Source organism: Gossypium hirsutum, chromosome A06 (assembly GCF_007990345.1).
Source record: "Gossypium hirsutum isolate 1008001.06 chromosome A06, Gossypium_hirsutum_v2.1, whole genome shotgun sequence".
NCBI classification, from domain to species: Eukaryota; Viridiplantae; Streptophyta; class Magnoliopsida; order Malvales; family Malvaceae; genus Gossypium; species Gossypium hirsutum.
Genome location: NC_053429.1, coordinates 24126361 through 24143352, shown reverse-complemented (window position 1 = coordinate 24143352; position 16992 = coordinate 24126361). Strand labels below are relative to the sequence as shown.

General features: G+C 33.9%; 1 non-coding gene across 1 annotated transcript; it reads left to right on the top strand.

The window, feature by feature from the left end:
• Window positions 1–9370: 9370 nt before the first annotated feature.
• LOC121231631 (small nucleolar RNA R71) lies at window positions 9371–9477 on the top strand. Its single transcript, XR_005929687.1, has one exon. It is a non-coding gene; the product is annotated as a small nucleolar RNA R71 (small nucleolar RNA).
• Window positions 9478–16992: the final 7515 nt, after the last annotated feature.

Below are 16992 nucleotides of genomic sequence, written 5' to 3'. Positions count from 1 at the left end.
GAAAACTATTTAGAACCATTCCAGGTCCTTAAACTAACATTAAGAAATTTTCCTTTAAAATAGGGCACACGCCCGTATGGAAAGGTAACACGCTTGTGTGACCATTTCGACATGGTCGTGCTGATGGTCCGTGTGGCTCACATAGCCTAAACACCCTAGGACACACCCGTGTCCTACACTCGTGTGGAATTAAATTCTAGTCCACACCTACAGGGGTTTTCACATGGCTAGACACAAGCCAGTGTCAATGGCCTGTGTCCCTCATACGGCCATGAAACGGCCGTGTCTTAGCCCATGTCTTAGCTAGTTAGGCGACACTGAAAGAAAAAGGAAAGGAAAGGGAGTAAGCATACAGCTTAGTAAGTTGTATATAAATAAATATACAACAATAAGTCCACAATTTACCAACAACTTATGATACCAAAGTGGGCATAAGCATGACTTACTCTTTACTTCATACAAATCACAAAGCATATACAATGAGTTCACATCTTACACATATGTATCACTTAGGTACTTGTAATACTCACAATACGGTTATACTTTTCTCATTAACTTCAATTTATAACTCTCGTCGTTGAACCGTTCAGAACACTACCGGATATTCCATAGGCCTCAACCATGGTAAAGTGTCGATGCCGTGTCCCAGACATGGTCTTACACTGGCTATCATCTTCGAGGCCGATGCCATGTCCCAGACATGGTCTTACACTGACACATCTCGTAGCCGATGCATGTCCCAGACATGTCTTATACTAGCTTACGTCCCGAGGCTGATGCATGTCCCAGACATGTCATACACTAGCACTCGTCTCAATGCCGATGCCATGTCCCAGAGATGGTCTTACACTGACACATCTCATAGCCGATGCATGTTCCAAACATGTCTTATACTGGCTTACGTCCCGAGGCTGATGCATGTCCCAGACATGTCTTACACTAGTACTCATCTCAATGCCGTTGCCAAGTCCCAGACATGGTCTTACACTGGCTCTCATAATGTGGTTGATGCATGTCCCAGACGTGTCTTACACTAGCTCACACAAATGACCCAAGTGATACGGCATGAATATCTTGTTTACTTCCTAAGGTCCCAACGGGAATTCTACTATCTCAATGATCATTACACATTCTCAATCTCAAAATCAAGCAATCCATGCCATATCTATTCAATGACAATTTAAATACGGATAGTAGCAATGTAGTTATATTATTTACACATAACTTACCTCAGATTTCAAAATGTAGCGACTATATGGTTTAGCCGAATTGCTTGGCTTTCCCCCAGTCTTGGTTCGGATTTGATAATTCTTGATCTATATTAGAAAAATACACTCGTTTAGTCGCTAGTTACAATTGGGAAATCGAAAATTCACATTTTTGGTAAAATGACCATTTTGCCCCTAGACTTTGGCAAAATGACCATTTTACCCATATGCCCGAAAATTGATTTTATCAAATTTCTTCACCTCTTAAGCTTAGCTGAACTCTTTTTACTCTTATAGCAACCTAAAATTCCCACTATTTTTCACACTTATCACTTATTTTGCAACTTATACAAAATAGTCCCTTTAGGTGTTTTCATGCTAACACATTTCACAGAAGTTGTTTATAAGACAACCAAGACTCCTTTTCTTCCATAAAAACTCAGCAAAAAACACAAATTCTTTCATGGAAAAACCCTAAACTCTTGATCATTTTTCAATATAGCACCTTCATTTCAAAACTCATGCTTCAAGGGTCTCAAAAGTACAAAAATATTTTAGAAAAGCCGTTAGGATCACTTACTTGTGAGTGCTTCAAGTTGCTAAAAATTTTTGAAGCTTAAAACCCCAACAATGGCTGATATTTTTAGCTAAGAAGAAATGGGAAATAGAGTGATATCATTTCCTTTTTCTATTTTCTATTTTAGTCAAAATTGGTTACCTAATCCCACCAAAAATTGAATTTTTTTACCACACATGTTTCCTATGGCCAGCCACCCTATATCTAGTGGTCTAATTGCCCTTTAAAGGCCCTCAATTTAGGTTCTCTAGCTATTTACCACCTTTAGCTATCAATTTAGGACTTTTACACTTCATGCAATTTAGTCATTTTTCACAATCGGGCTCACAAACGTCAAAATTAACTCACCAAATTTTTTCATGTACTAATATAAACATGCTATGACTCCAAAATAATAATAAAATAATTTCTCCAACTTCAAATTTATGGTCTCGAGACCACTATTCTGACTAGGCCCTAAATCGGGCTGTTACATCATGTTTATTGTAGAATCAATTTAGGTAAGTTCGTATAGCATATAAATTGAGTTAATTGTTGTCTGTGTAGTATAATATAATTATGTATGCTTAAAGCTTTGAATGGTTCAAATTGAAATGAAATTATAATTGAGGGTCATGATTGAAAATGGAGAAATTATATAATTGAATTCATGAGACAAATAAATGCTTAAACATTTATATGTTATGAATGTGAACCACAGCCCGTATGAACCTCGTGAATGCTTAGGATACAAATGACTTGCCATTAGGGTTATTTACTGTTTCGGGTGTTGGTCTTAGATGTCCTACCAATGGTTAAGGTCTTACATTTGTTGTGGATTCTCCACAGCTTGTGTTAGAAGCATCGTGTAGCATAACATCCCGACCCACAGGTCGTGTGAGCAAGCCCATTTCACAGCCTGTGTGAGCATTTACAGTTACAACTCGTGTGAGCAATTACAATTATAGCTTGTGTGAGTATTATTGCCATGTATCCAATGTTATTTCATTGGGGTTCATTGAGTGGAAAAATGAATATATGAAATGGTTATATGAAAATAGATATATAGAATGTTTATATGAATCAGCTTTACGGAAATAATTATCTGAAATGTTCATACGAACTGTTTATATAGATATAGATATGTAAAAAGGGGACATTTGAAATGAAAACTTGAAATTTTAAAATATGAAATGTTAAATGAATAGATGAATGATGATTGATATATCAAATGTGTTTACTTGTATATGTGAATTTACTAACCTTGTGAGACTTGTGATGTGTATAGGCAATTAAATTAATTCATAACCTTGGTTATGATTTTTTTTTGGTGAAAGGTTTATGTAACACCCCAACAAATCTAATTTTTTATTTGTTAAATTTTTCTATAATTAATTATCATCTTCAATGGTTAAGTGCTTTGGATGTGTGTTTGAGGTCATGGGTTCAAATCTTTCCTTTTGGGAAATTCAATTATTTTTGTTCTTAGGCCTATCTCTATTAGTTGGGCTTAAATATTATTTATGTTTAACTTATGACAAAATGAGTCTGCTGGTTTAGTGGTAAGTTGTTAGATTATCCTTTGGTCTTATGTTTGAAACCTCATGCAAATGAGGAATTTAATTTTTGTTATTTCTGCTTGACTCGCTTAAGTGGATGAGTTTAGGTCAATTTCAAACTCTGGATGAGGTGGTTAGTTTCCAGGAATCTGATTGTTGTTTAGTAGGATTAGATTTGGGTGGTTTTAAGATTTAACTAATTAATTTATCATAATTAATTAATTAAATTTTCCCAAAGAAAAAAAACTCCCACGTGGACCACATGGACGTGTGTAAGGTTATGTATGCAAGATTCCAATAAAATCAGGCCATATAGTCTCAAAGTTGAGTTTCAAAGGATAAATATTTATTAAGGTTGACTTAAAAAGCTCAAACAATCCAAACAAAGTTTACCTAAATCATTTTCAAAATTCCATATCTCCTAGGATTTCGCCTCAAGAAATTACTAAGTCAATTTTAGAGACTTAAACTTTCATGCATGCTTAGCTTTTTTTAATGAATTAAAAATTTCATGATACGATTTACATACCTTATTAAGACTAACATTTATGTCATAATCCAGCCAATTATTGAGATAATATTTATAGTAAAGTTTAGCATAGTCAACAAAAATTTAAATTTTTGAGCAAAATATACTTAATCATAATTTGATGGGAAAAATGAATTTTGAAAAACAAAACAATTTCAATTTTTGGTTCCCCTACTTAAGATGAACAATGTCCCTATTGTTAAAAACAATATATAAAAGGAACAAAAATTTAGAAGTGAATAGATACTGTACACCAGGTAGGATCCCAAGAAAAGGAGGTGAGTAAAGTTTGACTGCTTAAATACCAAGCATTTCCTAAACAGTTCCAATCCTAAACATATATATTTATTGCCACACTTCTTATTTTGCAAATTGTTCAATTTTATTAATGATTTAAATTTAATGTTTTATTGAAAAATGTAAAATAGCAGTAGAGAAAACTAATATAAACGATAACTGAAAATATAAAATAATGATAGAGAAAAGTTAAGAGAACTCTCTTTATCTTATTTAGAATCTTCAATGACCGAAATGGTGTTAAAGGGCATCTATTATACCAACCATACTAATCTAGAAAGTAATCATACTCTTTCCTGGAAAATTTTTCCAACATCTGACTAGGGAAAGGAAACTAGATTTGATTTTTCCTGGTGGCCTAATTTAACTTCCTGTGGTTCATTCAAATCCTCCAACCTGTGACTCGAATATTTGAAATAATCCATCCGATATCCTTCTTGTGCCTTTTGAAAAACACAAGCGACTCCTCTTCTTGATTCCTATTGAACTCAACTGAAATAATGACATGTAAAGTCAAAGATAGACCCAAATAATCATATTTCAAGCGAGGAGGAAAAATCTTCAGTTCCAATTCAATTGGCTCTTCAATCAATGCTTTTGGTTGTGCATGTAACACTCTATGCCAGGCTCGATTGCCAAGCCTGAATAACAGGACACTACATAACTTCATAAATTACATAATGTCTCATTAGCATGTGAACATCATCCAATTTGAACATTTATAGAGATTCCAAGATAAAAATATCCTAGGCGACATTAAATTATGCTAAACATACATTAAATGAGCTTGTAACAAAATAGAAGCATGCTTAAAGACCATTTAACAAAAATTAGCAAAAGGTTACATAGGTATTTGTACTAGTTCAATGGTATCGGTACTAGTTCAATGGTATCGATATTTTTCATAGATGGTATCGATACTGCTTAGAAAATTAGTTCCAAATCAACATTCTGTTTCTCTACAAAATTCAAAACACAAGAAATTATCGGTATATTTTAAAAGGTATCAATTTTATTATCCCGAGTACTGATACTCGTGATATGGTATAGATACCAAAATGAGTTATTAACTTCTTGCACATTCGAAATATCAAGGAGGTATCGATTTTCAAACCCCAAATGTCGATACCTCTTCTCCAAGCAACAAAAACACAACATTTTAAGGCGTTTAATCCATTCTAACTAATAATTATTCAACATGCATCTATTACCTCATCGAACAATCATCAAACGACTATAATAACAGTTTAAAACATCAAAGATATGTCTGAGCAAGAAATCAATGTATCAAGATCCAAGTCCATAAATCCTAAGAGCAAATAAGTTTTGTTAACATTCAAAACATAATGGCAACATTTATCCAACAATTCTACCACATTGCCTTATTCCCACAGTTCAAAGAATAATAATATTATCACCTACACAAAAACTAAAGCCTAACTTGGATGACTCCCTTGGTATCCCCATATCGCTCACACCGTAAACGCTAAATATTTGCAATGGTTGAAGAGAGTAGGTGAGCTTAAATAAGCTCAGTGAATGTTGGAGTAACCACAAAGTATACACAATATCAAAAGTTAAACAAGAGCATACTACAACACATTCACAACCATATTCTAACCAAGTCAAAATAACATATTCTTGTTTCATTAAATCATAAAACTAGCATATACTCTTACATGCAATTACACTCAACTCGCTTATATATATAATTCATTTAACAATAACTCATCAAGACTAAACAATGTATACACACTTTAATAATTCACAAGTCTAGCTTATATAATCACATGCATTCACAAGTTAAATGAAAACAACCCAAACCACAATTATATATGCAATTTACTATGAGACATAATAATTTTTTTATGAAACTTAAATCAACTCATTTAGCATATTATTCACATGTTTATGCATCCATCTCGCATTGTATTTTCAGAATATATAAGATCACATTTAAATAATAATTTGACCCTTAAGGTTGTGAAACATAAAAGTGGGCTCTATCACCATAAATCTAATACACGGATCTCCAACACACAAAATGACTCGTAGAGTCGAACATATCCCAAAATCATAGCATTTAGCTAGCACTCTCCAACACACCAACATATCCTGGTGAATGAAGCTTGGCTCACAGTCCCTTATCTTTCCAAACTATCCCGGGGCCTTAATACCCAAATCACAAAACACAAGGGTGAGTACTCACAATCCTATGGCATGCCAATTCTATTCAATGGCCTCAAAGATCACATTTCCAAAATATCCACAATTACACAATTTTAATTACTAATTTAATGCACATCATCTCTGTTCATATTCCTCAATTTACACAAACTTGTACACAATGCATGCTTATCTAATTCACATTTAATTGCACGTTAAGTGTCACAATAATTCTTATTGAGCCATCACATATCCGGCCACATATATGTACATTAAAATCACTACATCATATATCACATACAAGTATTCTTACATATTATCGGTCATAATAATATTACATTCCACAATTCAACATATATGTATTTACTGAAATTCCACTCATTTCTGTTACATATTTACATTATTAGCATATCATTATTATTGTCATTTGGCATTTATATCATGCACGCAACACAACTCAATTCACAATAGTCACCACACATATCTCATAATACAATATTGCATCATAATAATCAATCCACAATTATTCACAGAATCACATAATTTGCCAAAATAAAATAATGGAAATAGAAAGCTAATACTTGAGACTTAGGATAGGGGTTTAGCCTATTCCTAACCTCCCAATTAACACTATGAATCGTGTCTACTAGCAGGGATTCCAAACACTCATCGCTCACGTTTTTGCATAGATGCCGAAAGCTCAAACTAGTTTTTCCTTTCCTTTCTCTTAACTCGTAGAAGGTCCTAATGATTTTAAATATTCAAAAAGTAAATCACAAAACAAGCAGAACCAACATTCAACCAAAGCCTTTCCTAAATCAAACAAAAACACAAGCCTAAGCTAGATTCTTTTGTAACTGAAACTTTTGACATAACAACCTTGAAACTCAATTATCTCGATCTATACTAAATATTTTTGCCTAAAAATAATTCCATTCATCTAATCATTCACCTAAAACTAATTCTCAACCTTTAAACTACAGAAAACTACCCAATTCATGGTATCGAAATTTTTCAACATATTATGGCAACTTTAATAAAAATTCATTAAAACTCAAGAAATATTTAACGAAAATTTAAAGTAAGTTTAGTAACCATCTAATCACATCAAAAATAATTGAAAAACACTTTAAAACCACCTTTTTATTCAAAATATCGAAATCCACCATTAACGACCCAATTTTTGGCTTTTACTTGAAACATATGATTTAACAGCTAAAACCTCTATTTAAAAGACTATATAACATTAAAATATAATAAGGAATCAAACACTTACATTCGATGGAATAAAAATGAGCTTTTGGTTAAAAACCCAGAAAACCCACACGTTAAATTATAGTGAATGAGATGTGTTTTTGATGCTTTTCTTTCGATTTTGAAAGGGATTTGGTGTATAAAACTTGATGGTAATCAAGAGATTTAGAGTTTGAAAAATTAAAAAGGAATGAATGAAGTTTGGAGTTTTAATGGGCGGTACAAAAAGATGAAGAAAGGGTTGTAACATGAGTTGTTGTGGGTGAACGGGGAAAATAGGTTGATTTTTAAAGTTTTAGGTTATTTGCCCGTTTAGTACTCCTAGCTTTAACCCCCCATTTCAAAATTGTCCTTATTTTGAAATTGAAAGTCTTTTCAACAATATTTTCAAAAATTGATTTGATTTTCTAAAAGCTATAGATGAAAACATTTTCGATTTACCATGCTACGAAATTCCTGAGCACACTAGAGTTAAAATTCCCATTTTATCCTCAAAACTCCTAGGCCCAATTTTGGGGTGTGACAATGTGTACTCCTGAGATGATAACTCTAATGATTGAATCCCTTCGAATTAGCTTCTAATGAAGCCAAACGTACCTCGTCTTCATCATCACTTGGTGAATCAGCTAGCAGAATACATTCTAACAGATCATCTAGAAATTGAGTTCCAGTTCTGTCAAAGCCAGTGATTCTATCTCAGAAATAGCAGAGTAGTCTTCAACTACATCTGGGGATTTAGTAGCATCGAAGTCATTAAAAGTCACCTCGTCATCCAAAATTTCATTAACTTGAGTATCCTGTTACCACTTCTGGAACCGTTGAGGATATGGCAGTGGTGGAATTATAGCTTTAACCAGACAACTCTTTCGTGGCAATTTTTATGCATGTGACAAAGATGTTAGATTATCAAAACTGGCTGGTTTTGAGTTTACCTCATCAAGGATCACCGAATCTGATTTCTATGAAACAAGAGTTTCAACACTTGGTTGAACTTCCTCTTTGCCTTGAGTTATAGCGGACTCATCTTCAACCTCAACCACCTTGGGCTGTAATGCCCTTTCACTTCGCAAAGTGACCGTTTTGTAATGTTCTTTACCTGAAATTCTTGGATTTCTAGTATTGTTGGGCCAAGCTCCTTTAGGTCTATTTTGAAGTTCATTAGTTAGCTGACCCACTTGATTCTCCAAATTTCTTAAAGTGGCATCATAGTTCGCTATGTATGCCTTTAGCAAATTCTCAATATCACTTGAAGATTCAATTCGTAGGGGTTGTTGGACTTGTTGAGAATATTTCCGCTGATAATTTGGTTGAGATGGAATAGAAGAGTTGCTATGGAAAATTTGAATGATACTACCATGAAGAGTTCTAAGAATTCGATTGCTAATCATTCCTATTCTAATTTCCTATGTAATATTTTAACTCTGGATTCGATGGGCAATTTTCAAAGAAATGACCACCTCTACAGTGTTTACAAGAAATATTCTCAAACTGGTTCGGCTGCTGACCTGTCATATTACCATTAAAACCATTAATAGTTATGTTCTTAACCATATAAGTCATAGAGGATACCTGGGCAATCAAAGAGGTGAGCACATCAAGTTCATGTACTTTTGCTACTCATTTTCCTAAGGCTGCTCAATTGGTTGGCCACTGATAGTTATTACTGGCAATTCTTTCAATAATCTTGTAAGCCTCGTTGTAAGACTTAGATATAAGGGTTCCATTTACTGAGGCTTCCACCATCATTCTAGTATGAAAATTAAGATCAATATAGAAAGTCTCTATTTGAACGCAATAAAGAATACCATGATAAGGACACTTTCGTAATAACTCCTTCAACCGCTCTCATGCCTCATATAAAGATTATTTGTCAAATTTCTGAAACGAAGTGGTTTCATTTCGAAGTTTGGAATTCAGAGCGGGAGGAAAGTATTTCATTAAGAAACATTCAACCAAATATTGCCATGTAGTTACGGAACCAAACGGAAGGGATTTCAACCACGCTCGTGCTTTATCTCTTAAGGAGTATGGGAATAATTTTAGTCTCAAGACGTCCTCGATCAATCCGATCATTTTGAATGAAGTGCTCATTTCCATGAATAATCAAACATGAAGATGTGTATCCTCAATAGGTATCCCACTAAATTGACCCATATTTTGCAACTTTTGGAACGTGACTGGCTTTAGTCCAATTTGTGGTGCCTCAATTTCGAGTCTCACAATACTCGGATTAAGCTCATTGAAAAAAGGAATAGCATATTGTCAAATGGCGCAGCTTCTGTCGTTAGTAACAATGATTGAATTGTGAGCATTATAAGCAAATGCTCCTCCTTGAACATGTTACAGAAGATCCATTACCACCTAAATAATAACGAAAATTGTTAAAATAAAATAAAATAATATTGAACCAAATTGCAATATAATTAATTTCACAAATAATAAACTAAAATAACAGTCCTCGAAAACGGTACCAAAAACTTAGAATGATGAAAATGTGCAAGTGTACACAATTGTATCAAGTAATAAAGTGAAAAGTATGTCAAGTTATCGTACCTATAGGGATTGTATGTACAAATATTTATGAAATGTAAAATTAATCAATTTGGTGGAGGAAAAATATGTTGATTTGAAAAAGGTGATATATAAACTAAAAATTAAATAAGTGATTAACTAAGAAAATAAAATTCCAAATGCACGATTTTTAAAAACAAGTTTAATCAATATGACATAAATGTATTAAATCAATTTCATTCTTTAACTTAGAATTATTAAAACAATGTTTATGTTATTACAGATAATTTCAAGGCAACTTGGTCTTTTTGTTAACCAATGCACATACATACTTACTAAATCAATTAATCTCTTAAACATATTTCTATGTCAATTTAAACAATTAATCAATTTTCTTAAGAAATTATAAGATAAAGTGAGGTAACAATATATTCCTATATTGAAACAATTTAATCATAATAATATTCCAAGTTATGCAAGGTTAAAGTATTGTTTAATACCATTACTAATTTAACCCTCAACTACATTAGAAGATTAAACATACACCAATTAAATACTATCTCAATTAATTATAATTTCAATTCGATTAATAATAAATCCTTTTGTTACCTTACAATTAAAATGCAAACATAACATAAACATGATTTTATTTAATTGAACAAACTACCAAGACCTATAACAACACAAACATGATTTTAAAAAATTAAGTGGACAGAATGCAATTAATGTAACATGAATGAAATTGAAGACATTTTAATTAATTTAAGAACATCAATGAAGCAAGTATTCATATTCATGATCACAACATAAACTAGAAAAAGAAAAGATTAAGAGGAGGGAACTAGAAAAAAATTCTGGTGATATTCTAAAGCCAAACTAGTGCGCTTCTCCTCTTCTTCACAAATACTTGATTCTTGCTGCTCCAAAGGGTGTGCTATCTCTTTTTCAAGAAGGGAAATTAGAAAAGGAAGAAAGAAAATTTGAAAGGCAAAGAGAGTGAAAGAGGGAAATGAACGGAGAGATGCGTGGATGAATGAGTTGATGTGAAATGAGGAGGTGAGGAGAGGTATTTATAGTAGGAGATGGTAGCTTGTGTTAGCTAAAAGTAGCAGAAAATCCCCCTTCTCATGGTCAACCCTTGATAGTAGGGAAAGGGGTTGAGATGGCTTTGCTAAATTTAGCTTAATGCCACAAGTGAAAACATACCAAAAGTGGAGGGTTAGAACGGGTTTAGGTGAAAGTTAAGGGCTATTTTGAAAATACTATAATCAGATTAATTAGCTAATTTGTGAATTAATTGGGTCGGCATTGGACTACTCTTTTAGGCTCGTCCATCTTCCCTCTTTAGTCGTTCAATTCAGCCCTTTTCGTCTGCTTCAAGTTGTTAGATTTTTCCTAATAAAATTCACTTGGACCAATTGATTTGAATAATTCTGAGAGAATGAATTTGTGTCATTCATGGCTTTTAATTATCATTTTGAGATCCCAAGGTGCCTTGGTACTTGAATCATTCAAGGTGACTTCCGAGCTAATTTTTCACCCTTTGTGCAAAACTGCCAAAAACTAGCCAAATTATGCAAAGTTAGTATAAAAATAACTAAAATTTGAAATGAGATATAATTTAAGCTCAATTTAATTATTTTAAATTAAAATCATAAAATTCAATAGGAATTACTTAGAATTTGCATGATTTCATGTTCAAAAGGTGTTGAAAAAATGTATATATTTTACTATTTACAGTTTGGTAGTTGATAGCATAAAAGTGCATTTGAAATATACTACGTTGATGGATTGTTGAATTGGTACATACATGATAGGTTAATTGACGAAATTCAAGTAATGATTTTGGCATTTTGTGAGTTATGTTGATTTGGTGAATGTATAAGCATGGAAAGTTAATTTGTTTATGTTTAAATGGTTGATGTTGATGTTTATGTTTGAATTGTGGTTCCAATAAGGACATATTGGTTGGGCACATAGGTTGATTTTGAAATGGTATATCTTGGTATGTTTGGGCACATTTTGAATAGACTTGAATGTTGATTAATGCATGGCTTGTAACCTAAGTTTTGGTATGTGAATTGGCTTGTGTTTGAAGGTGAATTTAGGCACACACGGTTTGTGACATCGTTTACCATACGGCTGTGTGCTCTGCACGGTTGTGTGCTCTGTTTGATTTTAGGCGCAGGATGTTCCACACAGTCACAGATTGTTACATGGAACCCTATTTTTCACAACATCAAATTGTACACGACTTGTGGACACTAGCGTGTAGTGTAGTACCACATAGCCTCAACCTTGTCACACGGCCTTGTGACCCCTGTTTGCAGTTTTTCCACATTTTTTTGTTTTGTGTCAAATTAGTCCCTACTCTTTTCTAACTTGATTCCAGTGTTCCGAAAGCTCAATTTAAGGCTTATTTTTGTATGTATGTTGTGAATGATAAATGATTCTTAATCTATGATGATTAAATATGTTTTTGTATTGTGAATATGTATAATTGAACTTTTTTTCTATTGCGATATCTCGTAGCCCTAATCTAGTGGCGGAGATAGGTTAGGGGTATTACATTTAGTGGCATTAGAGTTACAGCTTAGTCGATTCTAGGACTAAACGTAGCATGTATTGAGTCTAGAAATACATGTGACTTTATAACATGTGATAGTGTGACAACTCCCTATAACACCTCTTACTCGAGTCTGAGGCCGGGACTGGGCACGAGGCATTACCATTCTTAACCACATGCAAACATTCGTTTCCGAGTCACCAAGACTTGATCAAATTTAAAACTATTTCGAACTCTGTTTAAACTCCTTAAAGTGGGCCTATGAGGTCTCAAACTTTCCTTGGAAACCATTTGGAACCAACTCGGGACCTTAAACTGACTAAATAAAAATGACTCTTGAAACAGGGCACACACTCGTGTGCAAGGGCAACACGCCCGTGTGGTCATCTTAACATGGCCGTCCTGATGGCCCGTGTGACACACACAGCCTAAGCATCCAGGGACACGCCTGTGTCCTATACCCATGTGAATTAAATTCTAAATTCGAACCTACAAGGGTCTTCACATAGCCTATCACACACCCGTGTCTATGGCCCATGTCCCTCACATAGCCATGACACGCCCGTGTCCTAGCTAGTGTCTAAAAACTTTGACATTCTATTTCTGACGTCAACATCCAATTTAGGGCACACGGCCAAGGCACACCCCCGTGTGCTAGGCCGTGCCCTTCACACGGCATGCATACTGACTTACAAAATTTACATGCAAGGGACATACAGTCAGACACCACGCCCATGAGGCTGGCTGTGTGTCATACACGGTCTAGACACACGCCCATGTGTCTACCCTGTGGAAAATATAAGGCTATTTACCAAGCCTTATACCACCCTGAAACAAAATTGAATACCAACCAACAACCATAGCTAAGGCCTATAAACATTTCACATTCGTAAAAGACTATCTTGCATTCATATAATGACTTACAATATTAGCCATTTTTCCTGGCCTTATACAAAATGAGTCAAATGTTAAAACAAGCCAACATCTTTGGCCCCAGAATAATGTGACACAAAAATAAAATAAAAGGTTCCTATACATGTCATAATCAAAAAGATTAAACTAGCTATAGCAAGTGCTCCAAGGATAGTGTGACTGGCTTCAACGATGTAGGCGACGATCCTCGAATTACTTTGGCAGCACTATAAGAAAAGGGAAAGGAAAGAGGGTAAGCATGGGAGCTTAGTAAGCATATATATGCAAATAAGTGTAATTAGAAACACATTCATCAAACAATGGCTTATCATGCTTAAATGATATATCATTTTAACCTCACTATCTTGCTCTTCCTTCTTTTATGCATACCTACTACATCTCATCACATACGAAGGTCTTCATTCGAGAGTTTAGTATACATACCTGTAATTACCCATAAAATAACTCAAGTTCATTCTCTCTATTGACATACCTCATTGGAAGTATCGTCAATCCATTCATCGAGTTACCCCTTTGAACACTCGGAAATACCAATGAATACACAGATATTTTACTCTTAAGTACTATACTAGTAGCCAAAGCTACCTCGTACTTTCTAATACTTGCATATTTGAGCTACTTATGGGCTTTTTCACCAAGTCAGTGCCCGGACCCCATAGCTCTAATATGTAATGCCTGCTCATTGAGCTACTTACGGGTCTGCACACAAAGTCAGTACCCCGACCCATATTACATAATTCACTTATCTCATGAACTCAGACTCAACTCATGAGTTTAGACCACTCAATTTCTCATGACTTATATTTTATATCCGATACTATTTATGAGGTTCAACGGGATCTCGTGTCTAACCTGATGTTGTCGCACTTGTTCATAATGTGGATTACTCTTATTTCACACTATTTATACTTTGGTATCGAGTAAGATTATGATACATAAAGAAATAAGACATTTAAAAGTAAGCTACAAAGACACATATTTACATATGTACTTACCTCGACCCAAAATGATGGAAACGAGCCTAATCCTCGTAAATTTTGTTATTCCCTCGATCAAGACCCGAATCATGTTTCTCTTGATCTAAAATGTTGCAAATTAGCTTATTTAATACGAAATTCATTCAATTCAACTTAAAACTCATACTTTGGTAAAATGACCGTTTTTGCCCTTGAACTTCGTAAAAATTACGATTTTACCCCTAAGTCCGAAAATTAATTTTTATCGACTTTCCTTTTTAGCCAAGCCTAATCGAATTCATTTTATAACTATAGCATCCCAAAATTCTCATTATTTCACACATTTATCACCTATTTAATAGCTTATGCAAAAATGGTCCTTAGTTAGCGTTTCCATGAAATCTACTTTACAAAAGTTGTTTATTTCACAACCATAATTCATTTTCTTTCATAAAATTTTAAAAAAAAACATGAATACTCTCATGGAAAAACCCTATATTTTCAACCATTTTACAAAATAGTCCCCTTGTTAGAAAGCTCATGCTACAAGGGGTTCAAAAGTACAAAATCACTAAGAATAACCTTCTAAAGGACTTACTTGCAAAAGGTACAAATGGCTGATATTTTGAGCTCTCTAAAACCCTATTTTGTTACTGAAAAATTGGTGGAGAAGATGACACTATAGCTTCTCTTTCTTTTATTTTTATTTTTATTTTAGTTAAATAAGTTACCAAAAGCTCACCTAACCTAGTCAACATGCCTCAATTTGTCCCCTATGGCTGGAAAAGCTTCTTTTAAGGGTCTATTTTCCCTTTAAAGACCCTCAATTATGGTTCTCTAGCTATTTGACACCCTTAGCTATCAAAATAGGACTTTTTTACTTTATGCAATTTAGTCATTTTTCACGATTAAGCTCACATACGCTAAAATTAATTCACCAAAATTTTCATGCACCTTTATAAACATGCCGTCACACATAAAATAATATTAAAATAATTTCTCTAGCTTCAAAATAGTGGTTCCGAAACCACTGTTCTGACTAGGCCCAAAATCGGGCTGTTACACTCCTAATTAGTTTGACTTGTTCCTTTATAGATCAAAGATGTCAGCTGAATCCAATTGAGCAGATTCTAATGAAGTACAGAGTTATGTTTTAGCCACCAATTTAGGGGCTGCTCACAATGTGCCCGAATTTCAGGAGCCTAGAAAAGAGGTTCACAATACCTTTCTTAATATGATGAGTGATATGTTTAACGTGTATATGAGAGTCAATTACGTGGCCCAACGACCTCCACCCCCCATCCTCAAGGCCCTATACAATAAAATATTCACAGACTTTATATTGCTAAAGTTCGATTATGTGGAGTCAAAGAGTTTAATAGTAAAGTGAGTGATGATTTGGCTAGAGTCGTATACTGGTTAGATTAGAAATACAGAGAGTTATGGATGAAATGTTGTTTCCTTCCAAGGATTATTTGAGATACGCAACATCGTTGTTAAAAGAAGCTTTTCACTAATGATTGACTTTAACTACTGTGGTATCGAAAGAACGAGTTAATTGAGATTTCTTCTGAATTAAATTCTGAAAGAACTATTTTAGAAAATGATATTTCGACAAGAATAAAATGGAATTTCTGATTTGAAGTTGGGAAACATATCAGTTACAGAATACGAGCAATAGTTTGTTTAGCTCGGTAAATATACTTATAAAATTGTACCGATTGAAGAGGAATTGTGTATTCGTTTTGGAGATGGATTTAATATTGAGATTAAAATGCTTGTGAGTGCAATGAAATTTCTTATCACAAGAAACAGAGTGATACAATAGTTTTAGACATCAATAAACGAAACGTATCTAAAATGTTTTATACTTTCTCACCAAAGAAAAATGAAAAAATCGAGTAGTCATTTTTAGTGCCATCAGGGTTTTTTAGTAGAGATAGAAAGAAATAGGCTAATGTGAGACCATCAATGACTTTAGTAGCCAGTGTGGGTAGCATAAAAAATGTAAATAGACTTGAATGTAGCCTTTGTGGATAGAATCATTCTAGGCTACATAGATAGAAAGAAAGTCCTATTTCATTTGCGGATCTCTAGATCATTATACGAAAGACTGTTGTATCGAGCTAATTTGAACAAAAATAAGAATGTAAAACTTGTTGTTACTTCTACAAGAGGCAAATGACTAGGAATGTGAAATTCAACTAGAGTCAGTAAAAGTGGAACAAAAGATATAGCGATTCGATCTGAAGCTCGAGCTCCCGCTAAAGCTTATGCGATCTGAGCACGCGAGGAGGCCTCAGTTCTTGATGATATTACTAGTACATTTTCTATCTTTAATGTTATAGTATATGCATTAATTGACTCTAGGTTGAGACATTTGTATATATGTATTACGTTAGTAACAGAAAGGAGTTTACCGGTTCAGTCAAGTGCAATTGTCATTAAAGTAACGAA